This window comes from Coptis chinensis, chromosome 8 (genome assembly GCF_015680905.1).
Source record: "Coptis chinensis isolate HL-2020 chromosome 8, ASM1568090v1, whole genome shotgun sequence".
In the NCBI taxonomy this organism is placed as follows: Eukaryota; Viridiplantae; Streptophyta; class Magnoliopsida; order Ranunculales; family Ranunculaceae; genus Coptis; species Coptis chinensis.
This window is the reverse complement of record NC_141463.1, coordinates 82,558,659-82,580,264: the sequence shown is the minus strand read 5'-3', so window position 1 is coordinate 82,580,264 and position 21,606 is coordinate 82,558,659. Positions and strand designations below refer to the sequence as shown.

General features: G+C 38.7%; 1 long non-coding RNA gene and 1 pseudogene across 1 annotated transcript; both read right to left on the bottom strand.

The window, feature by feature from the left end:
- Positions 1-1,832: 1,832 nt before the first annotated feature.
- LOC147483527 (uncharacterized) lies at positions 1,833-4,333 on the bottom strand. Its single transcript, XR_015203928.1, has 3 exons — positions 4,289-4,333; positions 2,030-2,564; positions 1,833-1,924 (listed from the first exon to the last, which is right to left on the bottom strand). It is a non-coding gene; the product is annotated as an uncharacterized LOC147483527 (long non-coding RNA).
- Positions 4,334-6,659: 2,326 nt separating this feature from the next.
- On the bottom strand, positions 6,660-19,039 carry LOC147483526 (GDSL esterase/lipase At4g01130-like; annotated as a pseudogene).
- Positions 19,040-21,606: the final 2,567 nt, after the last annotated feature.

Sequence of the window (21,606 nt, the reverse complement as noted above, 5' to 3'; positions counted from 1 at the left end):
CACCACATCCTAAACTTTCTTTATTCGTGGACTCTGATTCCGAAAAGACTGTGTATGTCACATTGCACAGAACAATACTCTACTTCCTGCTTCAACGAACCTACATAATGAATTTGTGAACGTGCACCAAAAAACATGTCAGTCACACAGCCATCAACTTATCGTTCAATTACTGCTTCAACTGAAAGGCTTTCATCCGCGACAGATTGGGGACTATTGCTTGGAGGATGTCCAAAAAAAATACTCTCGGGAGAGTCGAGAGTGTAGCCCATAGAGGAGCACCACAACAATTTTGTGAGATTGTTTTTGATATTTAAGTCTCGATGAGTTACCTACTCACCTCTCATAGTTTTGTTGGCTTGTCGCAATATTCCCAATCCACACTCCCCCTGTCAGAAACATAGAAAATTAGGTGCTCCCCATCAGCATCGAACACATAAAAACCAATATATAAAGAGGCTTGGTACAGAACAATTTAAAACAAACTAATATTCCTATAATTTAGCAAACTGGGCTAATATTAGGCCATTCAAATTTCTGAAAATGGTGTTGAGGAAGAATCCCAAAGAGCCGGGGATAAACTATTTGGGCTTCCATGTTGAACAATTTTCACTCCTTACGGGTAAAGAATTATGCGTTAAATAAAGCAAACAGATAATAAGATGCATTCTGAGTTTCTGACAACATTAGAATTGATACACATAATAATATCTAGGAAGTACAAGTAACAAGTATCTCTAGTAAGTTAAATTTTATATGGTAGTACAACGATAAGACTACTCTATTCCATTTTCAAGATACCCTCTAACTTGATTTCAGAACTTTGTTGCTCCTCAATGGGTGACAAGTCCAACAAAAGGCTTACCGAAGCCTCGTCTGCAACTATTTGATGTTGCTGGGAAACAACAGGATGAACTTCTACAAAATTATTTGATGGCTTGCTCAAAGAGACACTTTTGTAATAGAAAAAATTTGTAAGCAAAACACATTGAAATTGTAAGAAAGCACCTATCAATGGCAGACGATGTCCTATTAGCAGAGCGAAAAGCGTGCATATTAACCATAATAAGGGGTAACATGGGTACATACCATTTGGCTCGCCCAACATGAAGATAACCAAAGACTGCAGAAGTGCAAATACACAAAACTCACAGACTAGCAGTCTTCATTCAATATTGAAATACTGATCTTATCCCATACTACAATACAAACACTTAGACCCAAAATAGAGTGTTGATTTATGGTTACAAATACATGTATAATGTTTGGGATCCAACCATACAAAATGAGGAACAAATACATAGTTTAAGTCTCAAGTGGTTTATGGCCCCATCCACTGTCATGATTCAAAGAATCGTCATGACTTCAAGGCATACCGAACATGCGGCAAACTAATCAACGACAATATACATGCCTTTTAAGAAAAATGTGGTCTGTAACCAACTTGTTACAATAAACTTCATACACATTAACAAATAAGAGAACTTGGCGTACCTTTCGAAGTTGGTGTTCTTCAAGTGACCGATTACTACTGGAAATGAAAGATAACTGCATAAGAAGAAAACTAATATATGGTTAGACAAGCTTGTAGACTGAAAAGCTAATTGATCCGCCAAATTAAGTCAAAAGCCATAATGCACTCTCAAAGAATCTTGCGTGTAAAATACACCGATTTGAGCGACCAACTCGGATGGCATAAACCAATTGTATCACTACCAAATATGCAAAATTTACATTGCAAGTCTAAAAATGTGAAGGCAATCTCAAGTATCGGGACAAGGAAATTAAGCTACATAAGTACATAACTAAGCAAAATAACATAGAAATCAATTGTACACCATCAACTATTCTTGAAAGGTAACACCGAGTCACCGACCCACCATAGCACTACACAAATATATGACCTGAATATGCAATGTGATACCTATACCACCACAATCAGCAAACATAAAATTAAACTTAGTAAGACATAGTAATACTTAAAGAATAATAATTATTATAAAAAAGATATTGAAAAAACTAATCGTACCCTTCCAATAAATGGCCTAGTCACTAGTCAGACCATTCATCTCCCCACCAAAAATTTATCCAAAATTACCAACAAGTCTAAATTAGGAAAATGAAGCATGTACTTAATACTTGTTCGATAATGGAACGCAAAATGTAACCAAAATTTTATCCCCTTGTCCAAAATAGACATTGAGTTACAACTCGAGATCTTGCATCAGCTCTTCCATCACCTTCACACCATGATCTTGGAGCCCTTCTTCAGCTTGAAACCAATCTTTCAAGCACATAAAAGCCTCAATAGTCTCCGGCAACAAAGAGCTGCGGTACTTGTTGACCACCCTTGCACTAGCTCTAAAAGCTGATTCCGATGGAACTGTAGAAGCAGGTGAAGTTAGTAAATCTCGAGCCATTGCCGACAGAATTGGATAAGTACCTTCCTGAGTTTTCCACCAATCCAAAACGTTAAATGGTGGCTCTTTGTCGACTTTAATGACTGGTTGCTCCAAATAATGTTGCAAATCAGACTTGTTAGTATTACTAGAAGATGCTCTCCGCTGTAACAACAAGTCAAATACAATGTCATCATCATCACCAGAATTAGGTACGGATGATCCAAACCAAATTCAGTATTACCCATTTTCTTTTCATATTCTTCAAAGAGCTCAGCCAATTTGGTTTTATAAGTCTTCATTTTCAACTGATTAAATGTAAGTTCTGAGTTTGGTACAACTTGAGGCTCAGATTCATAATTCAGGTCCACACACAACTCAAGAATCGTAAACTTGTATCGGGGATTCATGCATGAAGCCAGCCCAAGAACCAAAGGAACATCTTTCCAATATCTATCATATTTTTTTCTCATGCTAGTATACATAGGTTTGAAAGTAGGTTCACTATCACATTTTTTCAAGACCAACAAGATTTTACTCAACTAATAACAAAAGGCACTAGATGTAACATACCGACTCCCTGAAAACAACTTAGTCGCATCCTGGTAAACCTTGAAAAGATCTCTAATAGCAACAACATTTTTCCAATCAGCAAGAGTAGGAGTATTTGTATACCCCTCACCATAAAAGAAGAGATCAATAACTTTTTGGTACGGTATTGCATCTCTCAACATTATAAAGGTGGAATTCCACCGAGTCGGAATGTCAACGGGCAATCTTTTTGTCTTCATGTTCAAAGATTTACAGTTCTCAAAAAACTTTTCCAGTTTACCTTGAGAAGACTTGAGATGTTTCACACTCTCTCTAATGTTATTAAGGGACACCTCAACATGCTTTAATCCTGCTTTTACTATCAGATTCATGACATGTGCTGTACAACGAAGATGACACAACTCTCTACTTAATGTAGCATCACCAAAAAATTTATCTTTCAACTGAGACACAACACTATCATTGTTAGACGCATTATCCAAAGTTATAGTTCCTATCCTATCACATATCCCCCAACTCAACAAGTTGGCATACATTGCATCACTAATCGCTCTTCCAGTGTGAGGTGCAGGAAGCACGGGGAAGCTAAGGACTCGTTTATGAAGTTTCTAGTCTTTAGTTATAAAGTGGGCAGTTATACACATATATCCTAGCTTCTGATTTGACGTCCACAAATCTGATGTTAAACAAACTTTACCAGGAACACTTCTCAAGATATCTTTCAAAGCAGACCGTTCTTCTTGAAAACTCAACATCACATCACTTCTCATTGTTGAACGACAAGGAGGTTTTTAAAATCAAGGACCAAATGCCATCTTAATCCATCTATGAAAGGTTGGTTTCTCAACTTTCACAAATGGTAATTCCTCAACGACAAAATACCTAACAGTTTCTCGACGGGCAATTATCTTATTAAACTTAAAGGAATAAACCACACCATTCTCAGTTCTACCAATTATTGTTTGACCCTTCTCAGTTGAAGTTCTAATAACACAAGATTCTGCATGCCTACGAAGGTGACTAGTCCCTCCCCTACCCCCAGTAGAAAGAGGAGTTTCACAAATTTTACAAACAGCACTATATTTAACAGACCCATCAGGTTTTTTTACTTCACTACCATCGTCATTCTTATCAGCCTTAACATTAAAATGGTCCCAAACAGAAGATCTTGGGCGTTTTTTACCAATGGATCTTGGAAGTATGGCTGTACTAGTAGGGGGCTGAGAACCAACTGACTCTGCAGCAACCGAAGGTTCATTTGGAGATTCTACCTCGAATCACAATCCAATATGTTATCCATCTAGTAAAGAAAATATAACAAGCTGAAGGAAGCAAACCTAAGGAAATAATAATTTGTAACGCAGCGTCGCAGCGTCAACTCTGCATTTAAAAACAAATGAGTATATAATAGAATATTAGTATTTATTTTGATCGATGAGAGAAGTAACTAATTTGAGGATAGTATTGAAAATCATTTTACCTTGACAAAGACACTTTGATGTGATTCAAGGACTTCTTATAGCTTGGTTCTCCACCACTACCAAAACAACAACCTGGACCATAAACAAAAAAAAACAAAAAAAGGTAAGGAAAAGAAAGCATATGAAGCTTAAACTTGACTTGATTGACTTGATTGGGCTGTAAAATCTCTGCCCACAACTTCAACAGTTACATAACTTCCTATAAAGATGGAATTTTGTTTAGAAAGATTTAGTGAAAGATGCAGAAATCTAAAGTAAAGAGATATCTCTTTGCAAGTTATAAAAAGTAATTGTATTTATTGCTCCCCCAAAATAAAGGAACGTGAGAGATGAAGAAACCCACAACTTCAACAGTTACATAACTTCCTATAAAGATGGAATTTCGTTTAGAAAGATTTAGTGAAAGATGGAAATCTAAAGTAAAGAGATATCTCTTTGCAAGTTATAAAAAGTAATTGTATTTATTGCTCCCCCAAACTAAAAGAACGTGAGAGATGAATAATCGAGTGGCCAAGAAATGCAAAAGTGGAAGATCTAACACAAAACAACAGGTGACAGAGAGACCATTGCCCGATCTCCCACTAGATATCATGGAAAACATCATGAGACGTCTATACTATGCAGATCACGTTTGTGCACTTGCAGTTTGTAAAGGACGGCGTTCAATGTATGGCGTTCCACCATTGCAAATTAATGTTATCAATTAATTAATGAGGTTTAAAACATAAAATAATTGAAGTATAAAAAGAATGAAAACTAATCTTGAGAGATTCAACCTGTCGGCAACCATGGTGAAAATGAGGGCTGGGAAAATAGGGTTTGTTGTTTACCCAATTTCTAAAAGGGTAGATATTATAACTCTAAGAGTATTTTAAGTAAAACAAAATTTTAATATGGTAATAAGGTAAATAGGTAATTATAGATGAGGGCTTACTGCGGGCCTGAATGAGGGCCTAATTAGGGTCGGGTTGTGGGCCGGGCTTAAGATTTGAAGTCTAGGCCCTTACCCTCCCCTCATATGTTTGAGGGCCGGGCCGGCCCTACCCTCAAATCAATGTGGGCTTTGTTTTGAGGGCTTTTTCAGCCCATAGGCCGGGTTGGGCGGGTCGGGCGGAGGGCTTGAGGGATGTTTTGACAGCACTATTGACAACAAATAACAACATACGCACTTCAACATGACACCAAATACAACAATGTAAAAACTGCTTATGTCTAGGACAGTAGGACTACATGTGCTTTAAACGATAAAGTAACGGCATTGTTAGATAAAACCTCTTGATCAATTAAGTTCACAATTGTTTCTCCTTCTAATTGATATTCATCATCATAAAATAGAATTGATTGATTTCTTTTTTCTTTTTTGGTTATAAGGTTTGGTAGGTTTGATGAATGGTACTTGTTTGGGTTTCATACTAGAAGAATTGAGGGCGAACTCAGGAGGTTTTGCTATGGAGATCGAGTTTTGAGTGTTTTTCAGTAATCTTCCAAGGTGGTTTTGTTTTTCTGTTTTTTTTGTGAGGTTAAGAAGCCCCAAAAAACTCAATAATACGATAAACCCAAGATAGCACAATCCATAAAAAAACGGATTCACATAATACATCTCTTAATATGAGAATGACTTATTCAAACTAATAGTAAAATTTTTCTATTTTTCCTATGACCTTCTTTCGACTCAAACTAAAATCGGCGATTAAAAAAAAAGGAGTAACCAATCAACAACTCTTGGATCGATATATAATGAAGAGAGAAACCCAAAAAATCAATATGGAAATAACTTGGTACTGGTGTACTAATAGAAGGAAACTACCACAAACTTGCAACTGTTTTTTAACAACTTTAAGAGAGAAGGCGTGAATGATGAAACACGCCATGCATTCATGCTATACTATCATAAATGAATATATCATTTTATCATATATGCATGTAAATGAAAAGAAATAGTCGCATAGACACGCACCTACCATAGACCAAGTTTAGTTGCAACCTTATACTGTTTAAATCTCGTGTCCACGTAGAGCTGAATAATAACCTGCGCATTTCATCCGACACACATAATCAGCTGAATTAGCAATCATTTATTGCATTTCAGCAATCAAATGACAATGTTATGGTTTTTCATTTAATCCCTCTAACATACCATGCATGTATCCATCTCTCCAAAATGATTTTTTTCCAAAAAAATAACTGGAAAGAAAAACTTAATTACTATGGAAAGGAGAAAGTTGACTCACCATGTATCTTTGCTTGAAAGTACTTTGTCCCTAATCGTCATTCTCAACTGCCGCATTGAATGGTATTGCTCACAGAGGGCCGGAGTATTAAGGGTACTAACTTGTATAGTTCCAACAATTTGAGTAGCCACTTGGGGGAGATACTGCTGCACGTGATAAGAGCCCAAAATTGTAGTTTAAATCCTTTAATAGTATTTCTATTTAGCCAATTATGTTATTAGTAATATAGATTTATCACTAATTACGTGCTTTTGAGTATTTCAGGCTTTGGAGTTGAATAAATATAAATTCGTTACTAATTAGGCGCTAAAAGGAGTTAAAGTGATTGCTATGAAAGTTCCATGAAGAAAGCCCAAGTTTCATGGAGAAAAAGCCCTTAAAAAGCCCAACTCAAAGCTATTAAGTGAAAGTCAAACCGGATTAGAAAGTTGAAGAAAAATCAACAAAACTTCAAAAAGTCATAACTTTGGACTTAGACCTCGGATTTGGGCCTATTTTATATCAAAATGACCGGCTCAGAAAGCTCTTTCCAATGGTTCAGACTGTGACTAGATTAGAGAAGCATAAGTTGGTGAAAACTCGCGCTACAGTAACACGACTAGAATTGGAAGCCTTGGATTCAACAAATTGGGTTTTGGACTTGATTTATGGGTCTATAATTGTCACTCCCCGAGACCCATCACACATCCCGAGGACGTGGAGATGAATCTCGAGGCAGTCACTGACACAATTCTATTGAAATTTTGACGGAGTTTCCTTTATTTAATCAACGTTTCGTATACTTAAAACCTGTCATAACCTGTAAATCTCATAATTCACCCTTCCAACAACTATATATATACTACTCTTAACTTTATATAAGACAGGGATATATATATCTATATATCTACAAAACTGTTTAAGTGAGAACCGTTGCCCAAATACATCGATTAAATACAACAAAATGAACTGGCTCTCTATATACAACCCAAAATGAACTAGTCTCTCTCTATACAACAAAATGAGCTAGATTCGCTCTATACCACAAAATAACTTGACTCTGTCCCTCGTCAAGCATAAGGAAAACCACCCAAATCCCGGTAACCATCTTCACTAGTGGTAGGGATAGTCTCCTCCGCAACTGGCTCGTCTGAAAATGTTAATGTAGGATGAGCAAAACAACCATGCCCAGTAGAAAAGCACATAACCAATAAATAGTCTACTTATAGCAAAACATTTAAAACATGCAGGTTTTCCATAATAATAATCAAAATATCATGACTATATAATAAATCACTAACTCACATCAATCATATCGGCATGCTTCTGTAATATTCAAAATAGAGTTTTCACAAACATCATATAATTATTGTGGCCGCTGCATCCTATTAGAATGGTGAGGGTACGACCGGTTTTCGATTGATCCCGAGGGCATATCTCGATTCGACTTACTTCCGGTGTGAACCATGCACCGTTGTTTTCCTGATTTTACCGGTAGGGAGTTGAAATGTCGTTGTTGTGTTCGTACAGATAAAACCCAAAGCTTTTAGGGCTCAGGTGGGCCCTGTAACCACGACCCCCATACGGGCTGTCACCTAACTTACGGTGGTCAACCGTTCGACGACTGCAGACTGCTCAAGATCCTGACACACGTCCAAGAGTGGACTAAACTCTCACTCCTCGTGTTTAAACCTCATCGAGGTAACATGTAACCTCACACAAGCTAAGCACCATACAACGTGACACGTACAAACATGGTTATCTAGAAAAGTAGAAAAGGAATTCCCAGACTACATCCTATGATGCATCCCTTTAAAGATGACCCACCACCTCGAAAGATGTACACCACAGTTGGAATCCTAGAATGAACTGTCGTCTCTGGAAATGCGACAACAATTCCTTCTTTATAGGAATTCAGAATTCCTTTTCTAAATTCCCCCGTGATAAGCATAGTAATATATACTCGTATTACCGGTTATTTCCAAATACTATAAATACATATTTAGTTTTTTCTTTAAAACTGTTGGTTTTGTATGTGTGAGTTCCTGGATTTCCAACAATCAATTAAATACAACCTATGACTCCCAAACGGGCCAGTCATAGCAAATGACAACCGATGATTCCCAAACGGCGAATCATCGAAATAACAACGAACTATATCTATAGAACAATCCAGAACCTCATACATAGTTACAAACAATCGGGTAATCCATACATACATAACAAAATCCATCTCTCTTTCTCCTTCCTAAGACAAGAGACGACAACCCCTCCCAAAACCAGTTTTTGCTCTTTTAACAAAAGAAAACAATCCCAACTACCCAGATTTCACAAAACTCATTTCCACACAAAAGCTATCCATATATTTAGTTTATATCGAGGAAAATACAAATGCAAAACATGAATATCACATATACATGCATGGTTGATAAGCAAACTATCTTTTACCAATTTAAACCAATCAAATCATGCATGAAAATAAACATACTATATATTGGTATGTGAGTTCCTACCTTAGCAAGCTCTGTTTCTTCTCAAGTCCCACTTAACCGAATCCACTCGTATTTACTCCTCTAACATCATATATATATACGTAGGTTATTAGAATTTATAAAACTAACGAGTAATTCTTATCTAATGTAAGCCGAGAGAAATCTCGACGCTAAGAATTTGGGTTCAGGTAACTTTTCCTATAACTACTGTTAATAGCGCTACAGGCCATTTCTCGCACTGCTCCTCTGACAGGTCTCCGTAGGCCTTTATGTCAATACCAATCCTATCAATTCCACTAACGATTATGATTTTTCCCAACTCCAACAACAACAATTCCACACCCTTCCATTCACATTAAATCTAGTAATAACTAAGTGGGTGTTCCTTCTCATTAAATCATAATTCAACATGCTCTTAAACAAAGTATAGAACTAACATAAATTCTCTAAAATAGATTGAATAACTAATGATTCTTACCAAGTCGAGAAGAATAGCTCCTTAGCTTTCTTGCTCCACCAATATATCTCCACTCTATCTTCATCAACTAGCTCTTTGTCGAAATTCAACACCCCAATTCAATTAATTTCATCAATACACCCCAATCCATGAAATTGAGTTTAAATATCTATTTGAGGCTAAATTAAACTCACCTTCATTTGTGATCTGACGCAATTCAATAAATTTTGAATCTTCACACTTGAATTTACGGTTTCTAAGGATTGGGTGTGAATACTTAGGTTTGGGATCGATAGAAATTGGCGAATTGGGTTTTCTCTCTCCTAGGTTTTCAAATGGCGAAATGGGGAAGAAATTGGGTGCGATTTCTTTGTTTGGTGCGATTTCATTTTGGGAATAATTCTAAAGTTTGGTAAAAAGACCATCCTACCCTTACCTTGTAACTTAGTATCAAGCAAGGGTTTGATCCCACGCTCTCGCGTGCATCACCCAAGTTTGCACATGCTATACAGTAATTGCGACGCTGTCGTCGAATTACTTGTCCAGTTCTACAGTTTCTGGGTTTACAGGCGACAGACTCTTATTGACTATGTAAGTATTTAGTTATGCGCACGCGAATTTACCATGTATCAAATTATTTTATCACTTATTATTTATCTTCTTTTTCGATCTTCGTATATTCTAAATAACTAGTGATATGAAACCTTAGAATTTTTCAAGGGTTTTTTCCTTAACTAACTTGGTTTCTCGGTTGGTGTTAAATTAATTTACGTTACGTCAGGCTAACCGTCTATCCGACTGGCGGCGTACGTAATCGTCCCTAAGGTTCAAATATCTTTTTTCTAATTTACCCTTAATAAGAATTCAGGACTTTACAATAACCTAGCCTAAAAACCTATGCATGAAATTGTAAATCTAACCCTCTCCTATATAAAGAGGGTTAAGGCAAAACAAAACTTGGCTACTCCCCTTTTAGTTTAATTAAATTAGCTCTCTCTCTCTCTCTTTAGTATAACCTAATTTATGTTTTCTTTAGCCTAGCCACCATTACTTCAATCCAATTCAAGTTATTATTATGTCTTCTTTTTCTTGCTTTAGTTTAATTAATCCAATGATATTAGGCTAATTCCCCACATTAGAGGGAGTGATTATGAAGCCTAATGAGGAATAGATTACTTAGTAGAATTATTTAATTGTGTATGTATTTCAATGAGTTTAGTTTATTGTATGACTTCTAAAATAAGCATATAGTAAATTAAACTAGGGATTATTATAATTAAGTCGAGAGACTTTATTGTAATAATTCTACATGCTAATAATAATGACTATAGAGATGTAGGTTGTTGCTAGGGATGATAAAGGTTGAGGCTTTAGGTTGAATCATTGCGTGAAAACCTAAATATGATTTCTTTTCAATGAATAATTCGATTATTGCATAAAACTAGTTATTAGGTGGATTGATTACTCTTCTCTATAACCTTCTCTTCCATCAAAATCCTATTTTTATTAGTTTAGTTAATTTAGATTTATTTGAATCTATAGTATAATCGTAGTATAAATTCACATCCATAATTATTGCTCTCACCATTGTTTTTTTGTGTTTGATTAGTTGAATTTCTTTATGTCTTGGTAGTTTAGGAGTGGAACGAATCCGTACTCTTTATATTACTTCATGATTATTTAAGAGTAGGAATATTGATCTAAGCATTTGTTTATGTAAATGAATATTTGTGTTTATGCATAGATAGTCAGTTTACATAAATTTGTTTTTATCAGCATGCCTGATATTCCAATGGCTGCTAAATTGGATGTAAAATCGTTTTGGCCGATATGCAGAGTATATAGCGATTTGCCGAAAATGTTGGATGAAGGAAGTTGCTCTTAGACATTTGTTATCAAAACAACTATCGGTCATTCAGAAGTGCAATATGATTTAGTAAAGAAAGAGAACCACTAATTTTACTAAGTTATACCTAATGGGCCAAGCTCAAGAACTCTAGCTTTAAATGCCTTCATTTGATTAAGCTGAATGGCCAAAGAAAAAGGGCTAATACCAGTAACAAATAGGGAGGTGTTTGGAACTAACACCGTCGATGCTAATGTTGTGTAATTTGCACCATTCTTGTAATTAGATCCAATTGATTGTAGATAGGGGTGTAATACGGGGCGGGGCGGGTCAACCGCAGGTCAAATAGTGATGGGGCGGGGCGGGGCTAGGGGATACAAATCCAGTGGTCCCCGACGGGGCGGGGGGGGGTGGGTTGAAGTGTCATGTCTTAGTACCATCACCCGGCCCGTTGGGTCAGCTTACGGGGCGGGTTTTGGGCGGGTCATCTGGGTCGGGTGGAAATTACCATTTTAACCCAATTTCACTCAAAAAAAAACTTTCTAATTCTGCAAGTAATATATTTCCAATTCACAGCATAGAGAAAAAATGGAATCAATCAATAAAAAAAAAAAAAAAAAACTTGAATTTGAACCCAAAACCATATCTGTAAATGTGAAACTTATTTATCGTGATTTACCATTTGTAAATTGATTATTTTCCATAGCATAATAAAATGAAGATGGGAGCGAGGATCTATGGTATAAAACAATAAAATATAAACTAAAAGAATTCGAAATGAATACAAGGATGAATGATTTATCTTCTCCAAAATTTGAAAGTTGAATTTGAATTTTTGATATTTTTCCAATGTTCAAACTTGAATATGTGAAATTGATATTGAACTCATAAGTTTGTATTCATATCTCTCAAATTCCTACAAAATTTAAAAGAAATTATAAACAAAATACAAAAATATTAGAGTTAGAGTCTTGAAATTGTGCGGGTCAACGGGGTTGGCTCAACGGCTTTTGACACGGTGCGGGTCGGACGGCTTGACGGGTCGGGTTTGAGCATATAACCTACACCCATAGCCCGACTGCATAAAAACGGTAGCGGGGCGGGGCGGGTCTATTTTCGGGTCGGTACAGGTTTGGGTGGCGGGTGAAGACCGGGTACCCTACCGGATGATGGGTCAACGGTTTTTTTTTACACTCCTAATTGTAGATATGGACTTAGAAATGGCAATCCTAGAGCCTGAGCTGTTGCACAGTTAAAAATAGAATTTACTTTAAACAGTTAAAAATGAATTAAAGGACCCATTTAATCTTATTGATTGACCTAGCTTATTCTACTGTCACTATGATTCCCCAAGTTATACTGAATTGAATGATTTTCAGCAAGCATTTAGGCTATAGATCTATCCTACTTTGCAGGGTCACTGGACTATCCTACTTTGCAATTGGTTCCTTGTATTTTAGTTATGCTTGCACCATCCCTATCACCAATGATTTAAAGTGTGGACAAAGATCTTTGTCCTTTGACTCCTTTCATGGCATGTAGGGTAGATGCTGTCCTCGGGCTGGGTCCTTCTATGAATGTATGATATACAGTATGCTCCTCTGAAGGAAAAAATGAAAAAAATAATAAAAACAACTTATATGCGATCATTTCTAGCTAATTAGTATTTGTTTGGTGTTATTTCATATATGGCTAATCCATTCGAATTTTAAACATGCATGTAACACATAAACTAATTTCCGAATAATAATTGTTGCTCCATGTTGGAGTTATCCCTCACATGAGGAGAGAATTTGGGCGGACAGAAACAGGCAAATTCAGTGTCATGAGAAGTCGAGGCCAGCGCTGGCAAGGCCGGATGAGCTTGGCCAGCTCGAGTTCAGTAACATAGAGGCGACCAGCGCTCGGCTTCAGGTCTTGGTAGCGACTTGCTCGAGAGGAGCAGCCAGCGCTTCGAGCATAATTTTGTGGGCCTTGCTACAGTACCCGCGAAATTTGGTTTTTGGAGATAAAACCAAAAATCAAGGTTTTGGAAAACCTAACCAAAACAAGTCAGAAGGATTGGAATCCAGACTAAAACAAAGAGAGAGAGATAACCTTTACAGAGATACAACCCTGTAAAGAGATAAGAGTGATCTAGTAAGGTGAGAGACTGAAAAGGAGAGATTGTAATCTTCCTTCCCACTTTATTAAGAACTGGCTCTTGTGGAAGTAGGCATCATTGGCCGAACCACGGTAAATTTTGTGTTGTGGTTTGTTGTTTAACTGCTTTACATTATTATATGTTGTTGATAGTTGTTTAGCGAGTTGGGCATGTTAGTATAAGTAGTTTGTGATATTTAGAATTCATCTGGAGTTGAAGTGTGTTCATACAAGTTATCTGTGTAGTGGGGGAACCGATTGGTATTGGTGTAATCCCCAACAAGTGGTATCAGAGCCTTGGTTAGAATAGCTTTAGGGTGTTATCGAATCTTGGTGAGGAAAGGTGTTTGTGAAATTCACGAGAGAAGATTTGAGGTTAAATAACTTGTAGAGATGGACCATTCCATGAACACTCGTATGATGAGTCTGAATAGGAAGAACTACACCATCTGGAAAGCCAAGATGGAAGACTTGCTATCTTGCAAGGACTTGGCACTTCCATTGAGAATGAGGGAGTAAAACCGAAAAGACCGATGAAATTTGAATGGAAAAAGCTTGTGAAAAGCTATTGGGTACATTCGACAATGGATAGGCAGCGGTGTCTTTCACCATGTGGCCCAAGAGACTATAGCCGGTCATGGAAGAAACTTCGAAGACCTTTATGAGAGGAAGTCGGGTGGAAACAAAGTGCTAGTCGTTAAGAAGTTTGCGGAACCACGAAGTACCAAGAAGGTTCTTCAATGTCCGAGCATCTTAATGAAGTACTGAGAATATCATCAATCGGATGCATTTGATGAAGATCAATTTGGGAGGCGAAGTTGAGGCTTTGTTTCTATTAGGCTCTACCGAAAGTTGGGAGACATTAGCGGTTTCTCTACATGGAGCGACCCAAGGATGGAATTGTTACCATGGAGATGGCTACCACGTCTTTGTTGAATGAGGAGACTAGAAGGAGTGCAAGAAGCGGCTCTTCTAACTTCAGGAGGTCCTTTTCCGCGAGAAAGGGGAGAGGTCGAAGTAGAAAACCATCTCGTTTCTAGAGGTGATGCGGAAGTAAATCTAGGGGTGAAGCTAGAACTCCCAAAAGGCGAGGAGAGGCAATGTTACTATTGTGCCACCAAAGGCTTCAGGATATGAGTCTGAGAACGAAGAGGGATGAGAAGAACAAGCGTGTACATGAAGACATGGTGCAGGAAGGCGGAAACACAGGCGAGGAGATACTACCGCACTAGTCGGCGACCTAGTGGGAATTGTGTCGTTGTGGTGTGTCTTTGTCTTAGTACCTCATGTCGAGGATCTGAGTGGGTGATAGATCTGAGGGAGCATCCTATCACGTCACACGCCGCGAGGGGATTCTTCACTACTACGGTTGTGGTGAATATGGTGAAGTGAGGATGGGTAATGCGAGTGGAGTCGAAGATTATAGGCATTGGAGATGTTCATATAGAAACCAATGTCGGCTATACCTTGACACTCAAGGATGTAAGACATGTCCACGACATACGGTTAAGCCTAATTTCGGCTGGGAAATTAGATGGCGATGGCTTTGTAAACTCGTTTGGTAGCGGGGTATGGAGGCCCGACCGGAGGTTCCATTGTAGCAGCGGAGGAAAGAAAACTTGCTCTCTTTACAAAACACAAGGCTAGTTTGTGTAAAGCGAAGCGAATCTGTGAAGAAGAAATTTCATCTGGCGTGGCACAAGAGACCGTGTCACATGGGCATAAAAGGGATGGAAGTTCTTGCTAAGAAAAAGGCCGTGCGGACATTAAAGGTACACATTTAAATACGTGTACTCATTATTTGGTAGGAAAGCAACACGGTGTCTTTCCAAAGATTCCGTCTCCGCGAGAAAGGACACCGTCCTTGAACTAGTGCACCTGGACTTATGTGGTCCTATGAGAGTGAAGTCCCACGGGGGAGCCGTACTTCTTGACATTCATTGATGATCGTCAAGAAAGATATGGGTCTATAGTCGAAGACCAAGGATGAAGTACTTGGCGTGTTTGAGAAATTCCCAAAGCATGGTGGAAAGAATTTGGGAAGTTGTTGAAGTGTATTCGCTCGGATAATGGGGGGTGAGTACATTGGGCCATTTGAAGAGTATTGCGAGTCATGGGATTCGTCATGAGCGGACCGTTCCCAAGACACACCGCAGAATGGAATAGCGAGAGAGAATGAACCGTACCATTGTAGAGAGGATAAGATGCATGCTATCTCACTCTAAGCTACCTAGAAACTCTTGGGTAGAAGCAATGCGTCTGGCCGTGCATGTGATCAACTGTCACCCGGCAAAGCCTCGAATAGTGATTATCCGAGAGAGTATGGTCGGCGGAGATGTTGATTATGGATACTTGAGGGTATTTGGGTGCGGGGCATTTGTGCATATTCGAAGGATGAGAGATCAAGCTTGATGACAAAGCCAAGCGGTGCATTTTTTAAGGTTATGGAGATGAAAAGTTTGGTTACAAACTCTATGATCCGATTAACAAGAAGGTAATCCGAAGTCGAGATGTTGTGTTCTTAGAAGACCAAACCATAGCTGACTTTTGAGGAGGGTGAAAGCTTCTGAGGCTTTCACCAATGATCTTGTTGATTGAGAACCGAAGTTCCTACCTTGTGGAGCGTCGCGCGAAGGCATTGAGAATGCAGAGAACCATGAGTTTGAAGCTCATGATGAGAATCTATTGCTCATGATGGGATAGAACCTATTGGTATAGAAGATGCAGATGAGATGCATGAACCACCACGAGCAAGCGAAGTGTATCCTCCCGAGGGCCCGCCGGATGGGGCAAGGAGGTCCGAAGAGAGAGACTAGCTTCAACCGGTATCCACCACATGCGTCACGTGCTACTATCGGATGGTGGAGAACCTATGTACTATCAAGAGGCACTTGAAGGTCTGAGACAAAGAAAAGTGGTTGAAGGCCATGCATGACGAGATGGATTCTTTGCATAAGAATCACACTTATGAGTTAGTTTGAGAAACCCACGGGGAGAAAAATTCTCAAGAATAAGTGGATATACAAAGTCAAGCATGAGGGAGAACAATCCTCACCCAAGGCACAAAGCTCGCCTTGTTGTGAAGGGATTCGGTCAAAGGAAAGGGATTGATTTTGATGAGATTTTCTCTCCTGTAGTGAAGATGACTTCTATCCGGGTGGTATTGGGTATGGCCGCAAGTATGAACCTAGAGGTTGAGTGACTAGATGTTAAAGGCGCTTTTCTTCATAGAGACCTTGAAGAAGATGTCTACATGGACCAGCCAGAGGGGTTTGAGGTCAAAGGCAAGGAGCACCTAGTATGCAAGCTGATAAAGAGCTTGTATGGGTTGAAGCAAGCACCGAGGCAGTGGTACATAAAGTTTGACTCCTTTATGGCGAAGCAAGGATACAAGAAGTCTGCTTTCGATCATTGTGTGTTTGTTCAGAGATTTCCAGATGGGGATTTCATAGTGCTATTGCTGTATGTGGATGATATGTTGATAGTTGGCCCAAACATCAACAAGATATCTAAGCTGAAGAAAGACTTGAGTAAGTCCTTTGAGATGAAGGATTTGGGTCAAGCAAAGCAGATACTTGGGATGCGGATCACTCGTGACAGAAAGAGTGGGAAGTTGTGGCTTTCTCAAGAAAGCTACATTGAGAAGGTGTTGAAGAGATTCAACATGGATCAAGCGAAGCCAGTCAGTTGTCCGCTTGGTGGCCAGTTCCGCATGACCAAAGAGATGTGTCCTAAGGGTGAGCATGAGCGGTCGGATGGAAAAGATTCCTTATGCATCCGCAGTGGGCAGTTTGATGTATGCCATGGTGTGTACTAGACCGGATATTGCTTTTGCCGTTGGGGTTGTGAGCAGATTTCTGTCAAATCCGGGTAAAGAACATTGGGAAGGGGTTAAGTGGATATTGAGATATCTCAAAGGCACTTCCAAATCATGTTTGTGCTTTGGTGGAAGTAAGCCCTTACTTGAAGGCTACAGCGATCGCGGACATGGCGGTGATGTTGATTTCGATGAAGTCCACCTCCGGTTATTTGGTTACTTTTGCGGGGAGCGGTTTCTTGGCAATCTAAGTTGCAAAAGTGTGTTGCCCTCTCCACTTCTGAAGCCGAGTACATTGCAGCCATCGAGTGTTGCAAAAGAGTTGCTATGGATGAAGAGGTTCTTCGACGAACTAGGGCTAAAGCGCGAAACAATTTGTAGTTCTATGTGGCGGTCGGGCGCCATCCACTTGAGCAAGAATCCGAAGTTTTCATTCTAGATCCAAGCACATACGTGCGTTATCATTGGATTAGAGAAGTACTTTCGAAGACAAGCATTTGTGTATCGAGAAGATCCATACCGACAAGAAGCGGGTCGGATATGATGACCAAAGTCTTACCGAAAGGTAAGTTTGATGTTTGTTGTGCTATTGCGGAATGGCAAAGACACTCCCTCTGATTGATTTGGCAATTGCATGGAGGTATCCCCTCTTTGTTCGGGGGGAGATTGTGGAGTTATCCCTCACATGAGAGAAGGCGGGAGACGAAAAAACGGGCAAATTCAGTCGTCGCGAGAAGTCGAGCAGCCGCCACTTCCGGATGATGGCGCCAGCATTCGAGTTCAAGTAACATAGAGGCGACCAGCTTCGGCTTCAGTCTTCGGTGGCGACTTGCGCTCAGAGGGGAGCGCCAGGCCGAGCATAATTTTGTGGGCCTTGCTACAATACCCGCGAAATTTGGTTTTGGAGATAAAACCAAAAAATCAAGGTTTTGGAAAACCTAACCAAAACAAGTCGGAAAGGATTGGAATCCGGACTAAAACAAAAGAGAGAGATAACCTTCTGGAGATACAACCACGTAAAGAGATAAGAGTGATCTAGTAAGGTGAGAGACTGAAAGGAGAGATTGTAATCTTCCTTCCCACTTTATTAAGAACTGGCTCTTGTGGAAGTAGGCATCATTGGCCGAACCACGGTAAATCTTTGTGTTGTGGTTTGTTGTTTAACTGCTTTACATTATTATATGTTGTTGATAGTTGTTTAGCGAGTTGGGCATGTTAGTATAAGTAGTTTGTGATATTTAGAATTCATCTGGAGTTGAAGTGTGTTCATACAAGTTATCTGTGTAGTGGGGGAACCGATTGGTATTGGTGTAATCCCCAACACTCCACTTGCTTGAGAAAACGTACTACGTAATTCTGTCCCGAGCTAGGCGCCAAAAAGTCGTGGAAGCAGCAACGAACTGCTTTGGTTAAGTTGAAGTAGGAAAACATAAAATGTGAAACGCTTACCTAAGAAATCGATAATGAGTCTCCCATCGCGAGCCCGACCGGATGGTTTCTTAAAGTAAGTCATTCCATAAGGAGCGGATCTTTGGAAATGCAGCCCGAAACCACCAAGATGTCGAATTAGAGTCACCAAAGTTGAAGATAGCTTTGAACTCACATTTGGCCTCACATTTATAACCCAAGAACACCATCATCACCACCAACGACAGGGCTAAAACTTGCCCGATGACAGAAAACCTACCACTCATTCTCAAAGAATAGATAAATCTCTTCCCGTTAGTGAAGAAGCTGATGGCAAATGAACTTCAATCTAATAAACAAAGCTGTCACTACACCAGAATTTAAAAATTAGGACACACTCTTGGGACTATATAACCTGTCTCAAATTAGGAACGTTAGCTACCGTCTTAAATTGTTTGACCCCGTCGTAGTTGAGTTTTAAGTTGACTAAAGGACACAAGCTTTTGTCCCAAATTAGAGACGAGACATTTTGTGCTCTTCCAGTTTTGGTGACCGTCGTAGATGATTTTCAGAGAGAAGGTGATTGCCCTTGTTTTTTGCCCGCCCAATATTTCACTATTAATTAATTACCCCGCCCAATATTTCTTTCTTTCTTTCACTAACCCTAACCCTAGTATAAGAAGAAAGTGAGGCTTTTGTGGGAGGGCTCTGACAGTAAATCTTTGGTGGTAGTGGTTTGACAGTACGTAAGCTTCAAATCTCTCTCAAAATCGACAAGAGTCTGTACATATCTCTCTCCCCCTCAAGTTTTGGTAACCCACTCTCTCCCTCTCTCTCTTTCTTTTCGTTTTTTTAAGTGCCTCAATTGTTGAACCTCAATTTTCAATCTAGGGTTGTGTTTTTTTTTTAATTGGCTCAATTTCTTAAATTTTTGGATTTATTGTGTTTTTAACATTGTCTAGGGTTTCTTCATTACACTCCTTAAAATGTAAAAGCTTATGTTTTTTGTTGTAGTATTTTGATGTGATTGTACTGTTGGCATGATTTTATTATCCGACCTAATTAAAATTGTCATGGGTTTTGTAAGAATAATAATTGAATGTTAAAGATACTTTTCTTAGATATCGAAACCGATAATACAAGCTTGCGAGCTGATTTGCTTTTTAGTGGTCTTTATATAATATAGAAATTTGCATTGCACTTTTAGTTCTCAGTTTCACTTTGAAGGAATGAGTGGTCGTGTTGCTAGACTGCTTGATTTAATGCATGAAGTCCAAGCTTTCTTTGTTCAAATTTAAAATGTTAATGCTTTTGGTATCTAAAACATGGTGGGGCTTTTAAAAATTCCAAAATTCCAAAATCTCAATTGTGAAAATTTATGGTTTACGTGCATTTTTTTTTTATAAGTAAACTTTATTAGAATGGGGTGCAAAAGCACATCAAGTACAACTAGTGAGCGAAGTACCTCAATTGTATCAAGATGACTCATTAGAAAGAAAACAAAAGAACAAAGAAATAACTCCCTATTACAAGAGTCTCCCACCCGCGTGGTCCCCTAATGACCTTAGTCCGATCTAAAAGCAAATCTCTGAAGTGGAAGTTTTTTTGGCTATATTTGGAATATTTTGATAAAATAGAGATGACATTAGATGTACAAATGGTTATCTACTAATCATTTGTTAATTGATTTGCAGGTTCATGTGGGTATGATACAAATAAGGTATATAACTTCTTTCTTCATAGTAATGGTATATTTTCTTTAACTTCCTCATATCTTATCTTTGTTAACTCCAACTAAGCTAGCTGCCATTTTGGCTGACTATTGAGTTTATGCGTTAGAAAAACATGGTTGTTATAGATGTTGTTTCTAGAAAACATTTCCTTGTCCTCTGTTGTAAGGGAAAGCTTCTCATCTTGTGGTTTTCCTTTTTGTTGTTCCAGAAAACCAGGAGGTATGCAAGTTAAAAACATTCAAATCTATTAAGACAGTATCAACTTCTTTCTTCTGATGTCGCTATAACTCCTTATAATAAGCACAATGTTATCTAGATGTACCTTACTAAGATTCTAGTTTTGATAGATTAGTTGTTATCTATAACTCCTTACTAGCTGGGTGTTCGCTGCCGGTCATTTGCCCGCTGGCCGGTGGTGTCGCCATCGGCTGCCATGGACCTCCGCTTTGGTGCTTGTTGTTGTTGGGTGTTGCCGCGCCGGTGGTGCTTCGCTTTTGCTGCCATGGACCTCTTGGTGCTTGCTTGTTGCTGCCGCATCGGGTATGCTAGTATGGCTGCCATGGACTATGCAGGACAACACCATTAGCTGGATCTTTAGCAGGTGCCATTAATGCGTGCCGTTATTGCCTCTGGAGGCAGCATGAAAGAGGCCCTTGAAGCTACCAAAGTTCTCGGCCAATTTGGGCCGGGCTTAGATTTTGCATTTAGCCTCGGGGTATATATAATACTAGATTATTGATTTCTTAAAATCTTGATTTTTTCTATTGAATATGGTCTGCCCTGGTATTAATGCATATCTAAAACTAGACTTATTTTTATTCTTGAAGTTGTGTACCCAAAATCCCTCGGGTACATTATTTGTGTAAGCACCCTAACAGTGCATTTGATGCATATTTACCTGATTTTTCTTATACTGAGTTGTTCGATGAATATTACTTTGAAATTACCATATAAACTAAGATTTGTCCATGCAGTACCATTTCTTTGACCAGTCTTATATGTCTTAAAGATGATTAAACATGACTAAACATTACATGTCTTAAGATGATTAAACATTATATGTCTTAAGC